Consider the following 19,462-nt stretch of genomic DNA (forward strand, 5'->3'; position numbering starts at 1 on the left):
ATGAGCACTGGGTGTTATTCTGTATTTTGACAAATTGAACACCAATAAAAAATAAATTTATTATAAATAAATAATAAATAGAATAAAAATAGTGAAAGTGAATTAAGGGGAAAGGAAAAAAAATGTTTGGGAAATATCAGAGAGGGTACAGAACATGAAAGACTCCTAACTCTGGGAAATGAACAAGGGGTGGTGGAAAGGGAGGTCGGCAGGGTGTTGGGGTGACTGGGTGACAGGCACTGAGGGGGGCACTTGATGGGATGAGCACTGGGTGTTATGGTATATGTTGGCAAATTGAACTCCAATAAAAGACATTTTTTTTTAAAAGGCAATGGGTGTTAGGAGTTTCTTAGGTGCCTTCCAAGAATATTTTATGTATACAATGGAATATTACTCAGCCATTAGAAATGACAAATACCCACCATTTGCTTCAAAGTGGATGGAACTGGAGGGTATTATGCTGAGTGAAATGAGTCAATTGGAGAAAGACAAATATTATATGTTCTCATTCATTTGGAGAATATAAATAATAGTGAAAGGGAATAGAAGGGAAGGGAGGAGAAATGTGTGGGAAATATCAGAAAGGGAGACAGAACATAAAGACTCCTAACTCTGGGAAATGAACTAGGGGTGGTGGAAGGGGAGGAGGGCGGGGAGTAGGGGTGAATGGGTGATGGGCACTGAGGGGGGCACTTGACGGGATGAGCACTGGGTGTTATTCTGTATGTTGGCAAATGGAACACCAATAAAAAATAAGTTTATTATTAAAAAAAGAATATTTTATACAAATACAAAATCATAATATGTTTATACATGCATAGGCATTTATATCTTTGCCCTTAGATTTGTATAATCTTGTGTAAGTGTAAGTATACGCATTTTTAACTATATAGAGAATAGTTCACATTTGTGCAAAGTTTCCCTATTGTGTAAATATGTTATAACTTTATATATCCATATTTCTAATTGTGAAAAAAGAGTACCAAAAATGATAACAACTTGGGTAAATATTGAAGTATTTTCTTATTCAGGTAACCAAATTTATAATTGAGAGTTTAAAGTCCAAATAAAATATTTTGTGGCATATTTGGTCATTTTGTTTTTTAACATTTACTTTTCTATTGTGGTAAAATAGACAAAAGGTAAACTTTGCCATTTTTACTATTTTTAAGTATCCAGTTCATTGGCATTAGGATCATGCACGTCACCATCATCACCAACATCTACCTCCAGAGCTTCTGAAAAAAATTTTTTTTTCAGTATAGTTTGACACACAATAGTACTTTAGTTTTAGGTGTACAACATAGTAATTTGACAAGTTTATACATTATGCTATACTCATCACAAGTACACCTACCATCTGTCACCATATAACACTTTTACAATATCATTGACTATATTCTTTATGCTGTACCTTTCATTCTTATGACATTCATTCTGTTAATGAAAGCCTGTATCTCCCACTCCCCTTTACCATCTGCCCATCATCTGGCAACCATCGGTCTGTTCTCTGTATTTATAGGTCTGACTCTGCTCTTTTTGTTTATTCATTTGCTTGTTTTAGATTCCACTTATGAGTGAAATCATATGGCATTTGTTTTTCACGGTCTGACTTTTCACCTAGCATAATACCCTCTAGTTCCATCCATGTTGTATCAAATGGCACAATGTCATTGATACATTGATACATCTCATACAAGGATGTCCACTCTCACCACTTTTATTCAATGAAGTACTGGAAATCCTATCCACAACAAGGAGACAAGAAAAAGATATAAGAGGCATCCACATTGGTAAAGAAGCTAAACTGTCACTCATCATAAACAACATGTTACTACACAAAAAATCCTAAAGCCTCCACCAAAAAACTATGAGTAATAAATGAATCCAGTAAGGTGGCAGGACACAAAATTAATACCCAGAGAGAGGTAGTGTTTCTATGCACTAATAATGAAGTAGCAGAAAGAGAATTAAGAAAACTTCATTTACAGTTGCACCAAAATAATAAAATACCTCAGAATAAACTTAACTAAAGAGGTTTACCCTGAAAACTCTAAAACATTGATGAAAGACATTGAAGATGGCACAAAAAATGGAAAAAAATTCCATTCTCATGGACTGGGAGAATTAATATTGTTTAAATGTCATATTACCCAAAGCAATTTACAGATTCAATGCAATCCCTATCAAAATACCAACAGAATTTTTTAATAGTACAAACAAAATTAAAATTTGTATGGAACCACAAAAGACCTCAAATAGCCAAAGAAATCTTACAAAGAAAAACAAAGCTAGATATGCTACAAAGCTGTAGTAATCAAAACAATATGATACTGGCACAAAAATAGACACACAGATCAATAGAACAGAATAAAGAGCTCTGAAATAAACCCACAATATAAGTCAATTAATCTATGACAAAGGAAGCAAGAATATCCAATGGGGGAAAAGGCAGTCTCTTCAAGAAATGATGTTGGGAGAACTGGATCAGCTACATGTAAAAGAATGAAACTGGACCACTTGCTAACACTATGACAAAAATAAATTCAAAATGGATCAAATACCTAAATGTGAGACCTGAAACCAAAAAAGTCCTAAATAAAAGTGCAGAGAATAATGTTTTTGACATCAGCCAAAGCAATAATTTTCTCCAGAAGTTTTCATCTTCCCAAACTTAAATTCTGTACCCATTAGACAATAACACCCATTCACTCCTGGTCCCATCTCTTCTGAAGGGAATTGTGCTCCTGGTCCAGTTCATCTCTGACCTCAGTCACAGCCATCCAACAGCTTCTCTGTCTCCTTCAAGAGCCTGCCACCGGGCACCACCAAAGATGGGCAGGTCCAGGGCCTTGGGGAGGATGCTCAGTAGGGCATCCCACTCCTCAACCCAAACCCCAAGTCCAGACTTTCATTTGCAAAGACACCAAAGGCTTCATCTGAAGCCAGGCAACTCTGGGGGGCCCCAATTCACCCAGTGTCCCCTGCCAAAGGATAGGCATCTTGCAGACCAACTTCTGTATCAGCAACCTGGTGGTGACTGCAACAGTGAAGTCCATGGTTTGGGGCTCAGGGAAAGCCCTCAAGGTCTCTGTCAGTCTTATTGGTGCTTACAAAACCAGAAGCCTGGACCTGCACTCTCCACTCATGGACACCCCCCTGAAGTTTTACATTCCCTAACAGCAATGCCTCCCCATGAAAAAGGAACCAGATGGGCAGCCCTGATGGTTCAGCGGTTTAGCACCACCTTCTGCCCAGGGCATGGTCCTAGAGACCGAGGATCGAGCCCCAAGTCGGGCTTCCTGCATGGAGCCTGATTTTCCCTCTCTTTTCCCTCTGCCTGTGTCTCTGCCTCTCTCTCTCTCTCTCCCCCCCCCTCATAAATAAATAAAATCTTAAAAAAAAGAAAAGAGAGGAACCAGCTATCTGATGATGGGCCACGTGGAAGAGAACAGAGGTTCTATCCTTCCGCCAGAGGCCTTTGTGATTCTCTACTGGTCCAATGAGAACCAGAGCTTCATCACCTGCAGCAAGAGGACGTGCCCCTCCTAGCCTATTGGGACTTCTGGGTCCCAGGCCTAAAACCGAGGCCAGCCTCCCAGGCCCAAGCCCTAGGGACTCCTTTCTTATCTAAATAATTGTTTCTTGACTGGAGAAAAAAAGAAAAAAGAAGATGTCACATGGGAGGCAAAAAGACGTAACTCTTTACTACCTAAAGAAAAGTAACCTAAAAAAAGGCAAACCAGGAAATAAATCCTTAACTACACAGAGCAAACTGTTACTGGAATGGAGGTGGGCATGCAAATTGGTTAAATTGTTGATAGGTGTAAACGAAGGCTCTTACACCTGCACCCCAATGTTTATAGCAGCAATGTACACAATAGCCAAACTGTGGAAGGAGCCTCGGTGTCCACTGACAGGTGAATGGATAAAGAAGATGTAGTCTATATAGACAATGGAATATTACTCAGCCAGTAGAAAGGACTAATACCCATCATTTGCTTCAAAGTGGATGGAACTGGAGGGTATTATGCTGAGTGAAGTAAGTCACTTGGAGAAGGACAAACAATACATGGTTTCACTCATATGGGGAATATAAGAAATAGTGAAAGGGATCATAGGGAAAAGGAGAGAAATGAGTGAAAATATCAGTGAGGGTGACAAAACATGAGAGACACCTAACTCTGGGAAATAAACAAGGGGTAGTGGAAAGGTAGGTGGGAAGGGGGTTGGGGTGACTGGGTGATGGGCACTGAGGGGACCACTTGGCCGGATGAGCACTGGGTGTTATGCTATATGTTGGTAAATAGAACTCCAATAAAAAATAATAAATAAATAAATAAATAAATAAATAAATAAATAAATAAATAAGAAAAAATAAATAGGGACAGCTTAGTTGTCTCTAGTTTGGGCGATCCTAAATAAAACTGACTTTATTTGCAAAACAAACTTGAATACCTTGCAAAAAGACAGGCTTTATGGGCTACCATCCTGAATCAGTTTGGATTAGGCCCGTTAAAAAACATATTTCAGATGGATGGAAGATGGTGGAATAGAATTCCTCATGTCAGCTGGTCCCCTAAATTTAGCTACATAACTACCAAGCTATCCTGAACAGCAGTGAATTCAAGCTGAGATGTAAGGAAGAATGCCTGACTCTACAAATCAAAAGATACACCCCTGTTGAGACAGCAGGTGATTGCTGTGCAGCTGCATTCACTTTGAAAGCACTATGATGTCACATATTTCCATGGTGACGAGAAATATACCTCTGCTTTTCTTCCCAACTGTCACTCTTTGAGCTGAGCAGTTCATAGTTGATATTGAGTGAGTTGTCAGCTCTCTACCTAGCGTCTTTGACAATGGACAACCTCAATTGTTGCTGCTGCGATGATGTTGCCAAGGCTGTGGTGCCAGATTTTGTCCACCGAAACTCAGTGAGTGACTCTCCACCCACTTCTATGATTCACCCTTCGATACATTCATAATGAGAAGGTTCATAAAAAATATTAATGAGGAAGAACAAATAAATATTGTCAAGGTGGCCTCAGGAAATTTGAAAGTGATTGGGTGGTGGAGAATATTGAGGATGACATTGCTGACGAGGAATCCTCACAGAGAGAGAGATAAAGGAGTGCAGGAATGGCAGAGGAAGAGGGATATTCAGACCCTGAACTGAACAGGGAGCCTGACATGATCTTGGGATCATGATGCAAGCTGCAGTCAGACACGTAGCCTATTGAGCCAAGAAGGCCACTGCATCCCAATTCCTATGCTGCTTCACAAGGAAGATTATTTTGGTCACTGTGAAGACTCAGATCCTTAAATCAACATCCTTCTAGGGCACTTTGTTAGCATTTTGTTCTTCCCACTTTAATTCTGGCTTTCATGATGTGGCTACAGAAGTTACACCATGGCTGGTGGAACAGAACCAAAGATAGCACATTGTAGGCCATCCCTCATCATGGCGTTGATTTCCTACAGCCTCAGAAGCTGATTCTGTCTCATGCTGGGAGAAATCACGTCTCCTGAGGGGTGTCCTTCATCTCCAATCAACTGTACTCTGCATAAACACTGTAAAAATTAGCCTGAGAGCCTCCACCCCATGAGGTCATGTGACCACAGATCTTGGCTCTTTAGGCATCTTGAGTGGTAATGTCCCAAGACAAAACACACATGGAACATTGTCTAATGTATGGAAGTGTTGAATCACTATGCCTATAACTGGAACTAATACAACATTTTATGTTGACTACAAGAAAAATTCAGTAATAAACCATAGTAAAACCAGAAACCTATCCCAGAACCAGGCTATTTTTTATTGCGTATTTGGGATGCAAAACTCCATTGCTTCACATACCAAAAGTAGTTTCAAAGCCTCCCTGAAAAGTGGAAGGAGAAATGATGAAAATAAAGGCCAGGTAGCATTAAGAGAACATCAAATTTGAAAATTAAATGTCGAAGGAGGGGCAAGAGGGCTGAAGAGTAGGGTCCCCAAATCACCTGTATCCACCAAATTACCTAGATAACCTTCAAATCATCCTGAAAATCTACGAATTCAGCCTGAGAGTTAAAGAGAAAACAGCTGGAATGCTACAGTGAGAAGAGTTCGCGCTTCTATCAAGGTAGGAAGACGGGGTAAAAAAGAAATAAAGAAACAAAAGGCCTCCAAGGGGGAGGGGCCCCGCCGAGGAGCCGGGCTGAGGCGGGGGCGAGTGTCCCCAGGACAGGAGAGCCCCGTCCCGGAGGAGCAGGAGCTGCACCAACCTTCCCGGGGGAAAGGGGCTCGCAGGGAGGTGGAGCAGGACCCAGGAGGGCGGGGATGCCCTCGGGCTCCCGGGAACAGTAACAGACACCTGCACCCTGGGAGAGTGCGCCGAGCTCCCTAAGGGCTGCAGCGCGCACGGCGGGACCCGGAGCAGCTCGGAGGGGCTGGGGGCGGCTCCGTGGAGGGGGCTGCGGGGCGGGAGCAGCTCGGGAGGGGGCTCGGGCGGCGGCTCTACGGAGGGGGCTGCGGGGCGGGAGCGCGAATCCTACAGCGCAGGTTCCGGAGCACAGGGCGCCGGGACACAGCCCAGGATTCGGCCACCCCCCGGTACAGGCAGAGGCCGGGAGGGCCCAGGACAGCGAGGACGCTCCTGGCCCGAGCTGAGCAGATCAGCGGCCTCGCCCAGTAGCATCCAGGCCCTGCAGACGGAGAGCTCCGTGGTACTGCGGGAGCTGACTCCAGGGCTGCAGAGCTGGCCCCGCCACTGGGGTTGTTCCTCCTGGGGCCTCAAGGGGTAAACAACCCCCACTGAGCCCTGCACCAGGCAGCAGCTCCCTCAAGTGCTAACACCTGAAAATCAGCACAACAGGCCCTTCCCCAGAAGACCAGCTAGGCGGACAAGTTCCAGGGGAAGCCAAGGGACTTAAGTATACAGAATCAGAAGATACTCCCCCGTGGTATTTTTTTCTTTTTGATTTCTGTTTGCTTCCCCCACCCTTTTTCCCTTTCATTCTTTTTCTTTCTCTTTCTCTTTTTCTTCTCTTTTTTCTTTTTTCTTCCTTTTTTCTTTTTTCTTTCCTTCTTTCTCTTTTTCTCCTTTTCCCAATACAACTCGTTTTTGAGCATTCTGCACTGAGCAAAATGACTAGAAGGAAAACCTCACCTCAAAAGAAAGAATCAGAAACAGTCCTCTCTCCCATACAGTTACAAAATCTGGATTACAATTCAATGTCAGAAAGCCAATTCAGAAGCACTATCATACAGCTACTGGTGGCTCTAGAAAAAGCATAAAGGACTCAAGAGACTTCATGACTGCAGAATTTAGATCCAATCAGACAGAAATTAAAAATCAATTGAATGAGATGCAATCCAAACTAGAAGTCCTAACGACGAGGGTTAACGAGGTGGAAGAACGAGTGAGTGAAATAGAAGACAAGTTGATGGCAAAGAGGGAAACTGAGGAAAAAAGAGACAGACAATTAAAAGACCAAGAGGATAGATTAAGGGAAATAAACGACAGCCCGAGGAAGAAAAACCTACGTTTAATTGGGGTTCCCGAGGGCGCTGAAAGGGCCAGAGGGCCAGAATATGTATTTGAACAAATCCTAGCCAAAAACTTTCCTAATCTGGGAAGGGAAACAGGCATTCAGATCCAGGAAATAGAGAGATCCCCCCCTAAAATCAATAAAAACTGTTCAACACCTCGACATTTAATAGTGAAGCTTGCAAATTCCAAAGATAAAGAGAAGATCCTTAAAGCAGCAAGAGACAAGAAAGCCCTGACTTTTATGGGGAGGAATATTAGGGTAACAGCAGACCTCTCCACAGAGACCTGGCAGGCCAGAAAGGGCTGGCAGGATATATTCAGGGTCCCAAATGAGAAGAACATGCAACCAAGAATACTTTATCCAGCAAGGCTCTCATTCACAATGGAAGGAGAGATAAAGAGCTTCCAAGACAGGCAGGAACTGAAAGAATATGTGACCTCCAAACCAGTTCTGCAAGAAATTTTAAGGGGAACTCTTAAAATTCCCCTTTAAGAAGAAGTTCAGTGCAACAATCCACAAAAACAAGGACTGAATAGATATCATGATGACACTAAACTCATATCTGTCAATAGTAACTCTGAATGTGAACGGGCTTAATGACCCCATCAAAAGACGCAGGGTTTCAGACTGGATAAAAAAGCAGGACCCATCTATTTGCTGTCTACAAGAGACTCATTTTAGACAGAAGGACATCTACAACCTGAAAATAAAAGGTTGGAGAACCATTTACCATTCAAATGGTCCTCAAAAGAAAGCAGGGGTAGTCATCCTTATATCAGATCAACTAAAATTTACCCCGAAGACTGTAGTGAGAGATGAAGAGGGACACTATCTCATACTTAAAGGATCTATCCAACAAGAGGACTTAACAATCCTCAATATATATGCCCTGAATGTGGGAGCTGACAAATATTTAAACCAATTAATAAGCAAAGTGAAGAAATACTTAGATAATAATACACTTATACTTGGTGACTTCAATCTAGCTCTTTCTACCCTCGATAGGTCTTCTAAGCACAACATCTCCAAAGAAATGAGAGCTTTAAATGATACACTGGACCAGATGGATTTCACAGATATTTACAGAACTTTACATCCAAACTCAACTGAATACACATTATTCTCAAGTGCACATGGAACTTTCTCCAGAATAGACCACATACTGGGTCACAAATCGGGTCTGAACCGATACCAAAAGATTGGGATCATCCCCTGCATATTCTCAGACCATAATGCCTTGAAATTAGAACTAAATCACAACAAGAAGTTTGGAAGGATATCAAACACGTGGAGGTTAAGACCATCCTGCTAAAAGATGAAATAGTTAACCAGGAAATTAAGGAAGAATTAAAAAGATTCATGGAAACTAATGAGAATGAGGATACAGCAGTTCAAAATCTTTGGGATGCAGCAAAAGCAGTCCTGAGGGGGAAATACATCGCAATACAAGCATCCATTCAAAAACTGGAAAGAACTAAAATACAAAAGCTAACCTTACACATAAAGGAGCTAGAGAAAAAACAGCAGATTGACCCCACGCCCAGCAGAAGAAGAGAGTTAATTAAAATTTGAGCAGAACTCAACGAAATCGAGACCAGAAGAACTGTGGAACAGATCAACAGAACCAGGAGTTGGTTCTTTGAAAGAATTAATAAGATAGATAAACCACTCGCCAACCTTATTAAAAAGAAGAGAGAGGAGACTCAAATTAATAAAATCATGAATGAGAAAGGAGAGATCACTACCAACACCAAGGAAATACAAACGATTTTAAAAACATATTATGAACAGCTATACGCCAATAAATTAGGCAATCTAGAAGAAATGGATGCATTCCTGGAAAGCCACAACCTACCAAAACTGGAACAGGAAGAAATAGAAAATCTGAACAGGCCAATAACCAGGGAGGAAATTGAAGCAGTCATCAAAAACCTCCCAAGACACAAAAGTCCAGGGCCAGATGGCTTCCCAGGGGAATTCTATCAAACGTTTAAAGAAGAAATCATACCTATTCTACTAAAGCTGTTGGAAAGATAGAAAGAGATGGAGTACTTCCAAATTCGTTCTATGAGGCCAGCATCACCTAAATTCCAAAACCAGACAAAGACCCCACCAAAAAGGAGAATTACAGACCAATAGCCCTGATGAACATGGATGCAAAAATTCTCACCAAGATACTAGCCAATAGGATCCAATAGCACATTAAGAAAATTTTTCACCATGACCAAGTAGGATTTATCCCTGGGACACAAGGCTGGTTCAACACTCGTAAAACAATCAATGTGATTCATCATATCAGCAAGAGAAAAACCAAGAACCATAGGATCCTCTCATTAGATGCAGAGAAAGCATTTGACAAAATACAGCATCCATTCCTGATCAAAACTCTTCAGAGTGTAGGGATAGAGGGAACTTTCCTCAACATCTTAAAAGCCATCTACGAAAAGCCCACAGCAAATATCATTCTCAATGGGGAAGCACTGGGAGCCTTTCCCCTAAGATCAGGAACAAGACAGGGATGTCCACTCTCACCACTGCTATTCAACATAGTACTGGAAGTCCTAGCCTGAGCAATCAAACAACAAAAAGACATTAAAGGCATTCAAATTGGTAAAGAAGAAGTCAAACTCTCCCTCTTCACCGATGACATGATACTCTACATAGAAAACCCAAAAGCCTCCACCCCAAGATTGCTAGAACTCATACAGCAATTCAGTAGCATGGCAGGATACAAAATCAATGCCCAGAAATCAATGGCATTTCTATAACACTAACAATGAGACTGAAGAAAGAGAAATTAAGGAGTCAATCCCATTTACGATTGCACCCAAAAGCATAAGATACCTAGGAATAAACCTCACCAAAGAGGTAAAAGATCTATACCCTAAAAACAATAGAACGCTTCTGAAAGAAATTGAGGAACACACAAAGAGATGGAAAAATATTCCATGCTCATGGATTGGCAGAATTAATATCGTGAAAATGTCAATGTTACCCAGGGCAATATACATGTTTAATGCAATCCCTATCAAAATACCATGGACTTTCTTCAGAGAGTTAGAACAAATTATTTTAAGATTTGTGTGGAATCAGAAAAGACCCCGAATAGCCAGGGGAATTTTAAAAAAGAAAACCATATCTGGAGGCATCACAATGCCAGATTTCAGGTTGTACTACAAAGCTGTGGTCATCAAGACAGTGTGGTACTGGCACAAAAACAGACACATAGATCAATGGAACAGAATAGAGAACCCAGAAGTGGACCCTCAACTTTATGGTCAACTAATATTTGATAAAGGAAGAAAGACAATCCATTGGAAGAAAGACAGTCTCTTCAATTAATGGTGCTGGGAACATTGGACATCCACATGCAGAAGAATGAAACTAGACCACTCTCTTTCACCATACACAAAGATAAACTCAAAATGGATGAAAGATCTAAACGTGAGACAAGATTCCATCAAAATCCTAGAGGAGAACACAGGCAACACCCTTTTTGAACTCGGCCACAGTAACTTCTTACAAGATACATCCACGAAGGCAAAAGAAACAAAAGCAAAAATGAACTATTGGGACTTCATCAAGATAAGAAGCTTTTGCACAGCAAAGGATACAGTCAACAAAACTACAAGACAACCTACAGAATGGGAGAAGATATTTGCAAATGAAATATCAGGTAAAGGGCTAGTTTCCAAGATCTATAAAGAACTTATTAAACTCAACACCAAAGAAACAAACAATCCAATCATGAAATGGGCAAAAGACATGAAGAGAAATCTCACAGAGGAAGACATAGACATGGCCAACATGCACATGAGAAAATATTCTGCATCACTGGCCATCAGGGAAATACAAATCAAAACCACAATGAGATACCACCTCACACACAATGGGGAAAATTAACAAGGCAGGAAACCACAAATGTTGGAGAGGATGTGGAGAAAGGGCAACCCTCCTGCACTGTTGGTGGGAATGTGAACTGGTGCAGCCACTCTGGAAAGCTGTGTGGAGGTTCCTCAAAGAATTAAAAATATACCTGCCCTACGCCCCAGCAATTGCACTGTTGGGGATTTACCCCAAAGATTCAGATGCAATGAAACGCCGGGACACTTGCACCCCGATGTTTATAGCAGGAATGTCCACAATAGCCAAACTGTGGAAGGAGCCTTGGTGTCCATTGAAAGATGAATGGAAAAAGAAGATGTGGTTTATGTATACAATGGAATATTACTCAGCCATTAGAAAGACAAATACCCACCATTTGCTTCAACGTGGATGGAACTGAAGGGTATTATGCTGTGGGAAGTAAGTCAATCGGAGAAGGACAAACAGTGTATGTTCTCATTCATTTGGGGAATATAAATAATAGTGAAAGGGAATATAAGGGAAGGGAGAAGAAGTGTGTGGGAAATATCAGAAAGGCAGACAGAACATAAAGACTCCTAAATCTGGGAAAGGAACTAGGGGTGGTGGAAGGGGAGGAGTGTGGGGGCTGGGGGTGAGTGGGTGACGGGCACTGAGGGGGACACTTGATGGGATGAGCACTGGGTGTTACTCTGTATGTTGGTAAATTGAACACCAATAAAAATTATTTTATTAAAAAAAAAGAAAATTAAATGTCAGTAAGCCTCTTAAATATTGGGACAAGTAGCTAAGGTAGCATCGAGGAAGAAGAAGGATCTTTGTATTTTAATAAACTCTGATCCAAAATCTGCACCACCTCAGTGGGGCATTTTGATCAGTCATTTCTCTGCTCCTCAGTTACTTCTTTTGTAAAATGAGGAAAATTTGGGATTTTTTTTAATTTTTTAAGATTTATGTCAATGATAAATAATACATAATATATATAAAGTGCCAGAATGTCTAACTCTGGGAGAAATGTAAAGATTCAACAGAGAAATCAAAACAGAATTCAGATGGCATCAGACCATCCCCAGTGTCCCTGAGGACATTGTTCCCACTGCTACATGTGTTTTTACGCTGTTGACTAGACTGCCATGGATTCATTAGTAACTTTTGAAACTTGGTCACCAAGGACTATTTTGTTATTCACTCAGATGTTCCCTGTGCACTGGTAACAAACTAAACATATAGAAGAAAATTGTTATTATAGAATTTGCAGGGAAGCCTGCCTCCCTGTCCAAGATCAGATGTGCCTCTCTGACAAAACTAGAGAGAAAATTCCTTACCTCTGCATTTTTTTCTTCTTTCAAACGAACAGAGCAACGGTGAAATCCAGTATCAGTGCCAGTTTAGACTTGGTGAGAGAAGCAGAGACTGTACCCAGGCTCCTTATATCAGTCATGGACGTCTAATGAAGGTCTGTCAAGTGTCAGGCTTGCCTGTGTGTGTGCGTGTGCTTGTGTGGAGGGTGAGGTTGGAGGCTGTGATAAATAGAATATGAGAGTGGGAACAGAAGGACACATGCCAACTCCTGACCAACTGAATGCTGCTCAAGTTGCAGTTTCCTCAAGGGCATCTGATAAAGAACCATCAAAAAGTAATTGTCATGATATGTTTTTCCAAATTCTCCAAACATAAGCAGAGGGTGAGCACAGTTTTTAAAATCTGGAATTCAGTTCATTATAATTGATACTGCAGAAAAGTATTCAACAATCATTTCTTATAAGTCGTTATCCTAAAGGAACACGAAATTAGAATTTTCTGCCATGGTTATTTTGTGAGTTCAGGAAGCTTTTATTTTGGGGAGTGGCAGAGGGAGAGGGAGACAGAGAGTCTAAGATGGGCTCCACACTGGGTATGGAGGGGGTTTAATCTCATGATCCTGAGATCATGACCCAAGCTGAAACCAAGAGTCGGAGGTTCAACCAGGTGAGCTTCCCAGGCACCTGAAATTGATGAACCTTAATAAAGAGATAAAAAAATAAAAGGCAACAGAAAGACACTGCCATCCAATAAGATCCACTAGGGTCACAGATGTCAAATAATATCAGTATTATAAATTACATTGCAGGGAACCTCCCCTTATTCTCTGTTATTTAGATCCTTTTTACCACTTTTCCTTGGAGGAGGGAGAGGTGGTGATGGTGGCAACATTTACTCTTCTTGCATCTCTTCTTTATAGTCCATGGGCATCCTCTGTCCCAAATGAAGACTGAATGAGTTTTGTTCCAAACATACAGAGGGTCAAAGTGTCTCAAATATATTCACTAAAGAGGAGTCAATGAAGGAATAAACTGACTGTCACTCATCTAACTCCCGAAGTGAGAGTGAGAACAGGTAGTTTTGCATAGGTAAGTCCTGGAGGCCTACCTGTGAACGTTAATTGAAAACATTACTTATACAAAGAGGGTGGTAAATTTTATTATTTGATGAAATGGTTTCAAATTTTAATTGATCTGAATTCAAATTAAATAAATAAATAACTTTAGTCTCCCAGAAAAATTTTCCCAATATAACAGAGAGTGTGAGTATGATTCCTGGTAAAAGCCAAAATGAAGCAATCTTATATCCAAAGGATCTTCCCCCATAGGCTTAACTACATTATCAAGAGTAGCATTTATCTAACAATCTTCCTAAATTAAAAAAACAGCGTCACTGAAGGTCAACACATTATATGAAGTATTTTAAACATTAAATTCATGATCAAATGCTAATATGACTGAGTTCATCAGTCTTTCCTACTAATATAGAAGAATTAATGTTTTGATAAGACAAGAGGAAATAATTTTAGATCCTAAGAACTTCATAGGAGAGGAAGAACTAGAGTTATAATACCAATAACCAGTACAAGGATTTAAACTCTTCTACAGTGGAAGGGAGAGGGGGAAGAAAATTAAGAATGCAGAAATAAACCTGACTCATCATTCAGTTTGGCCTATCAGAGTCTTCCCCTGGCAAGTACATGACAAGATACTATCTCTCCAGTGAGTCATTTCTCCCAGGAGCTAAGGGGGGTGGGGGCTTGTCTGTATTTCAAAATCATGTCTGTGAACCCTGAGCAATAAACCTGCCAACTCAATTTATGAGGACAGATGTCATAGCCAACATTAGTAAAAATAAAAAAAATAACTAGAGAAACTGGGTGAACATTAAAAAATTTAAATAGCTATTAATATAAATAGCTATCTAATAGCTAAGATAAATTACCAAGGAACAAGCATGGAATAGTTGTCATCTGAAATCCACAGCTATATTTTCACTGTTATCTTGTGTTACCATGTCACTGAGTATGCACCAAAATGAAATACTATCTTCTACGGGCAGCCAGAAAGCTCCTTGAGGGAGCTCAACCTGCAAATGATTGGAGCTCCACTCTCTGATATTATGTTCTTTAAATAACAAAGGCTTATTAGATATTTATTTTAATGAATAAATGTAGATTATTTACTTGAGCAATGCAAGAGTGACCTAACATAATTTTGATTCTCTATTCAGAAAACATACACTGGATACAACTAGGACAATTTTTTGAAACATAAAAAAGTAGTTTTCACTCTCATGTAGAAGTGTATAGGATTTCCCTACAAACACTGTTATGCCTAAAGTTGCTCATTAACAATCATTTACCCCCAATAAAACCCTAAGACATATTATTGGACAATATATCAAGTTATTGTTAACTATTGATATTCCCAGTGAGGTTGCACTTACTGATTTTTTTTTACAGGATGGATATCTGGATACCTTCAAGCAGCTGCTTGAAACACAAACCTCAATGAAGCTAAGTTTTGACATGAAGGAGGAGAGGGAATTTCCTGAGCACCTATCTAAAGAGATTTCTGGGGGGAAGAAATGTACATTGGGGTATAGGGAGGCTTAACACTCCTTGGAGGTGCAGAAATGGACAGTGACAAATGTCACTGAGAAAGGTAGGGTACTTTATACTATGGCTACAAAGATTGGCTCATATTGTGTCCATTTGTTTCTGGATGTTTTTTGGGCAAGTTACATATATCAAAACTCAGAGAACATAAGCTGTAGGGTTAGGGAGCTGATTTATTAGTGAGGAAAGTTGAATTGAAGCAGGCAAGAACACAAATTGTTCAAAGAGGTCACTAAGATAAACCCTAAGACAGATTCTGAAGGCTGAGTGCTGTGAAGAACACGGAGTTGGTCAGGCCAATCAGGCTGGCAAAGAACAAATTGGACAGATCATCCCCTCTGGACTCTATCCAGGACCCAAAACATCACAACAGGACATATATAAAGTACAGATAAATTGGGTTTATATTTAAGTTCCAGAAAAAAAAATTCATTATATCACTTCAGGAAACCCCTGCCTAAGCAGTCCCAGCCTGGCTTAAAAATACTTTCATTTGCCTAAACATGGGGTGAAAAACAAAACTACATCTTTGTATTTTAAAGTTTTTATCTCCCTATTTAGAAATAATTCAAAGTAAAGAGAGCAGAACTAACTATAAATGAATGCTCTAGTGTTAAAATTCTGCATACGACAAATTATGATCAGTATAAGATACTAAATATCTGTCCAAATCCATAGAATGTACAACATGAGTGAACCATAATGTAAATTATGTACTTTGACATGTCCATATAAGTTCATCATTTGTAACAAAGGTACCACTCTGGTGGGGGGGTGTAAGTAACAGGAGAGGCTATGCATTTGTAAAAGCAGGAAGCATATGGAATATTTCTGTACCTTCCCCTCAATTTTGCTGTGATGCTAAGATTGCTCCAAAAAATAAGTTTTAATTTTAAAACACAAAAAAATACAAAATAACAGATCCTTCTTGGTTTTGAAAATGGAGCATTTCAGTATGGTGTGAAAAAAACTAAAGAAAATAAGGATGGGGGGGCGCTGAAAACTGACATAACTGCCTCCAGGATAAAGACAAATAAAATCTGTACAAAAGGCAATATTGCTGAGAAACTGTAAATCAGACATATGATTTATGTTTTGTTTTGTGTTTATTTGACATCTTTGGAAATATGCTTTCTAGTTAAAAGCACAAGATCCATACTAAACCTTTCCCATAGATGTCTCTATGCTAACAAATTAAATTAAAAGAAGAAAGTGCATGTGAGCAGGCTTGCCAGAATGTCCTCCTTCAGGTTCCAGTACTAGCTTCTTATGACACTTCTTTCTCCAGGCAAAATCCCTCCTGGTGCAAGGCAGTGATGAGAAACCATACAGCAGTAACAACATTCATCCTGCTAGGATTGACAGATGACCCAGAAATACAAGTTCTGCTCTTTGTATTTTTGTTTCTCACCTACATGTTGAGTGTAACTGGAAACCTCATCATTATCACCCTCACACTGGTGGACTCCCATCTTAAAACTCCCATGTGTTTTTTCCTCCGAAATTTCTCTTTCTTAGAAGTCTCATTCACCACTGTCTGTATTCCCAGATTCCTGTATACTATGACCACTGGAGATAATACTGTTTCCTATAATGCTTGTGCCACCCAGTTATTTTTTGTTGTCCTCTTTGGAGCAACAGAATTTTTTCTCCTTGCCGCTATGTGGTCATTTGCAAGCCCCTGCATTATACAACGATCATGAACAACAGAGTCTGCACTACCCTCGTTCTCTGCTGTTGGTTTGCTGGCCTGTTAATCATCCTCCCGCCTCTTGGCCTGGGCCTCCAGCTGGAATTCTGTGACTCAAATGTGATTGATCATTTTGGCTGTGATGCATCTCCAATTTTACAGATAACCTGCTCAGACACAGTCTTAATAGAGAGAATTGTTCTGAGTTTTGCCGTGCTGACACTCATTATCACCTTAGTGTGTGTAGTCCTCTCTTATACCTACATCAAGACCATTCTAAGATTCCCTTCTGCCCAACAAAGGAAAAAGGTCTTTTCCACCTGCTCTTCCCATATGATTGTGGTTTCCATCACTTATGGCAGCTGCATCTTCATCTACATCAAACCTTCAGCAAAGGAAGGAGTAGCTATTAATAAAGTGGTGTCTGTGCTCACTACTTCAGTTGCTCCTTTGTTTAACCCATTCATTTATACACTTCGAAACAAACAAGTGAAAGATGCCTTCAAAGACACAGTAAAATGGATTGTATTTCTCACAAAGAAGTAAGAGACTATTGATTTTTTTGAGGCTGGGTTAAATTAAGTTTAAATATGAATAACCCATCCATGAATTTGCCAAATAAATGGTTAACGAATATTTCCACAAAAATGTTTCCACTGCCCATTCTGGAAATTTTTTGAGTGTACTATATCATGAAATATGATATGATTACAGAATTGAAAGAATAGTTTTCCAAGTACTGAATGTGTTCTACTGTCATTGCTTAATGGTGTTTAAACATAGACTCAAGGAGAACAAGACTGAATTTAGGGGCAGCACAACTAAGCCCTACTTAGATAACTTCTTCAATATCCAGACTTACATTATCCCTTAATTTAAGAAGAATGTTAGTGAGGGATGGGCAAAATAGGTGAAAGAGGCCGAGTGTATGGTGGTGGATGGTAACTAGATTTGTGTTGGTAATCCCTTTGTAATGTATACAGATGCCAATCTTAATGCTGAATACCTGAATGCTGGATACCTGAAACATAAAATGATATATACCAATTTACCTCAATTTCTAAAAAAGAAGAATGTTAGAGATTAGGAGCCTTGACTAAAACATCAAAAATATTGCTAATTTGAGAAGGGGCATTTGGTTGCTTAGCACAGACTGACTACTGAAGATACAATACAGGTATAGTGTGAAAAAAAGCTGTTGGTGGGAATGTGAACTGGTACAGCCACTCTGGAAAACTGTGTGGAGGTTCCTTAAAGAATGGCTCTATGACCTAGTAATTGCACTGCTGGGGATTTACCCCAAAGATACAGATGCAGTGAAATGGCAGGACACCTGCACCCCAATATTTATAGCAGCAATGTTCACAATAGCCAAACTGTGGAAGGAGCCTCAGTGACTATCAAAAGGTGAATGGATAAAGAAGATGTGGTCTATGTATACAATGGAATATTACTCGCCATTAGAAACAACAAATACCCACCATTTTCTTCAACATGGTTGGAACTGGAGGGTATTATGCTGAGTGAAGTAAATCAATCGGAGAAAGACAAACATTATATATTATATATTTGGGGAATATAAAAAATAGTGAAAGGGAATAAAGGGGAAAGGAGAGAAAATGAGTGGGAAATATCAGTGAGGGTGACAAAACATGAGAGACACCTAACTCTGGGAAATGAACAAGGGGTAGTGGAAAGGGAGGTGGGCAGGGGATTGGGGTGACTGGGTGACGGGCACGGAGGAGGACACTTGACAGGATGAGCACTGGGTGTTATGCTATATATTGGTAAATCGAACTCCAATAAAAAATATACAATAAATAAATAAATGTTAAAAAAATAAAAATAGACTTAGAAAAAAAGGGGGGAGATGTGGGGGAAAAAAGTAATAGTCATTCAGGAAGCTTGGACCAAATCATTGGACTTTTTTCTATCAAAGGATAGAAACAAAAATAAATAAATAAATAAATAAATAAATAAATAAATAAATAAAAAATAAAATAACAAAGGATAGAAACAGTAATTGTGAAAGTTGTGTGTTTTCATACTATATATATATGCTTATTAAACATCATCCAACTGCTCAAATGTATTTTTATGTTGTACTCTTTATTTTCAGTTGTTCATACAAGGTAATGACCATCATATAAGTTTCTTCTATACTTCAAAAATATTCAAGGAAAATAGAACTCTCTTCTCCAAGGCCTTTCCTCTTTTTTCACTTAAAATTTCTTTAAAAACCAACAAAATCCCACTACATGTTCCCCAGCTTCCCTTCTGATAATTAACTTAAGCATACATCTACATGATATATATGTTTAGTAGTTGGGTTGATCACCTGAGTCATGAATCCTTAACAGAGGTTGTCTATGAATCTCATTGTTTGGTTTGGACGATGATGAAGAAAGATAAGAATATTGTAGATTCAAAAACCTATCCTGACTAATTTG

At 39.7% G+C, this 19,462-nt stretch overlaps 1 pseudogene across 1 annotated transcript; it reads left to right on the plus strand.

Moving 5' to 3' along the window:
* Nucleotides 1-4,763: 4,763 nt before the first annotated feature.
* LOC144300277 (olfactory receptor 6C2-like) lies at nucleotides 4,764-19,080 on the plus strand (annotated as a pseudogene). Its single transcript, XR_013366844.1, has 5 exons — nucleotides 4,764-4,937; nucleotides 6,026-6,125; nucleotides 12,758-12,856; nucleotides 13,622-13,790; nucleotides 15,167-19,080. The product of XR_013366844.1 is annotated as an olfactory receptor 6C2-like (transcript).
* The last annotated feature ends 382 nt before the right edge of the window (nucleotides 19,081-19,462 follow it).

Source organism: Canis aureus, chromosome 28 (genome assembly GCF_053574225.1).
Source record: "Canis aureus isolate CA01 chromosome 28, VMU_Caureus_v.1.0, whole genome shotgun sequence".
Lineage (NCBI taxonomy): Eukaryota > Metazoa > Chordata > Mammalia > Carnivora > Canidae > Canis > Canis aureus.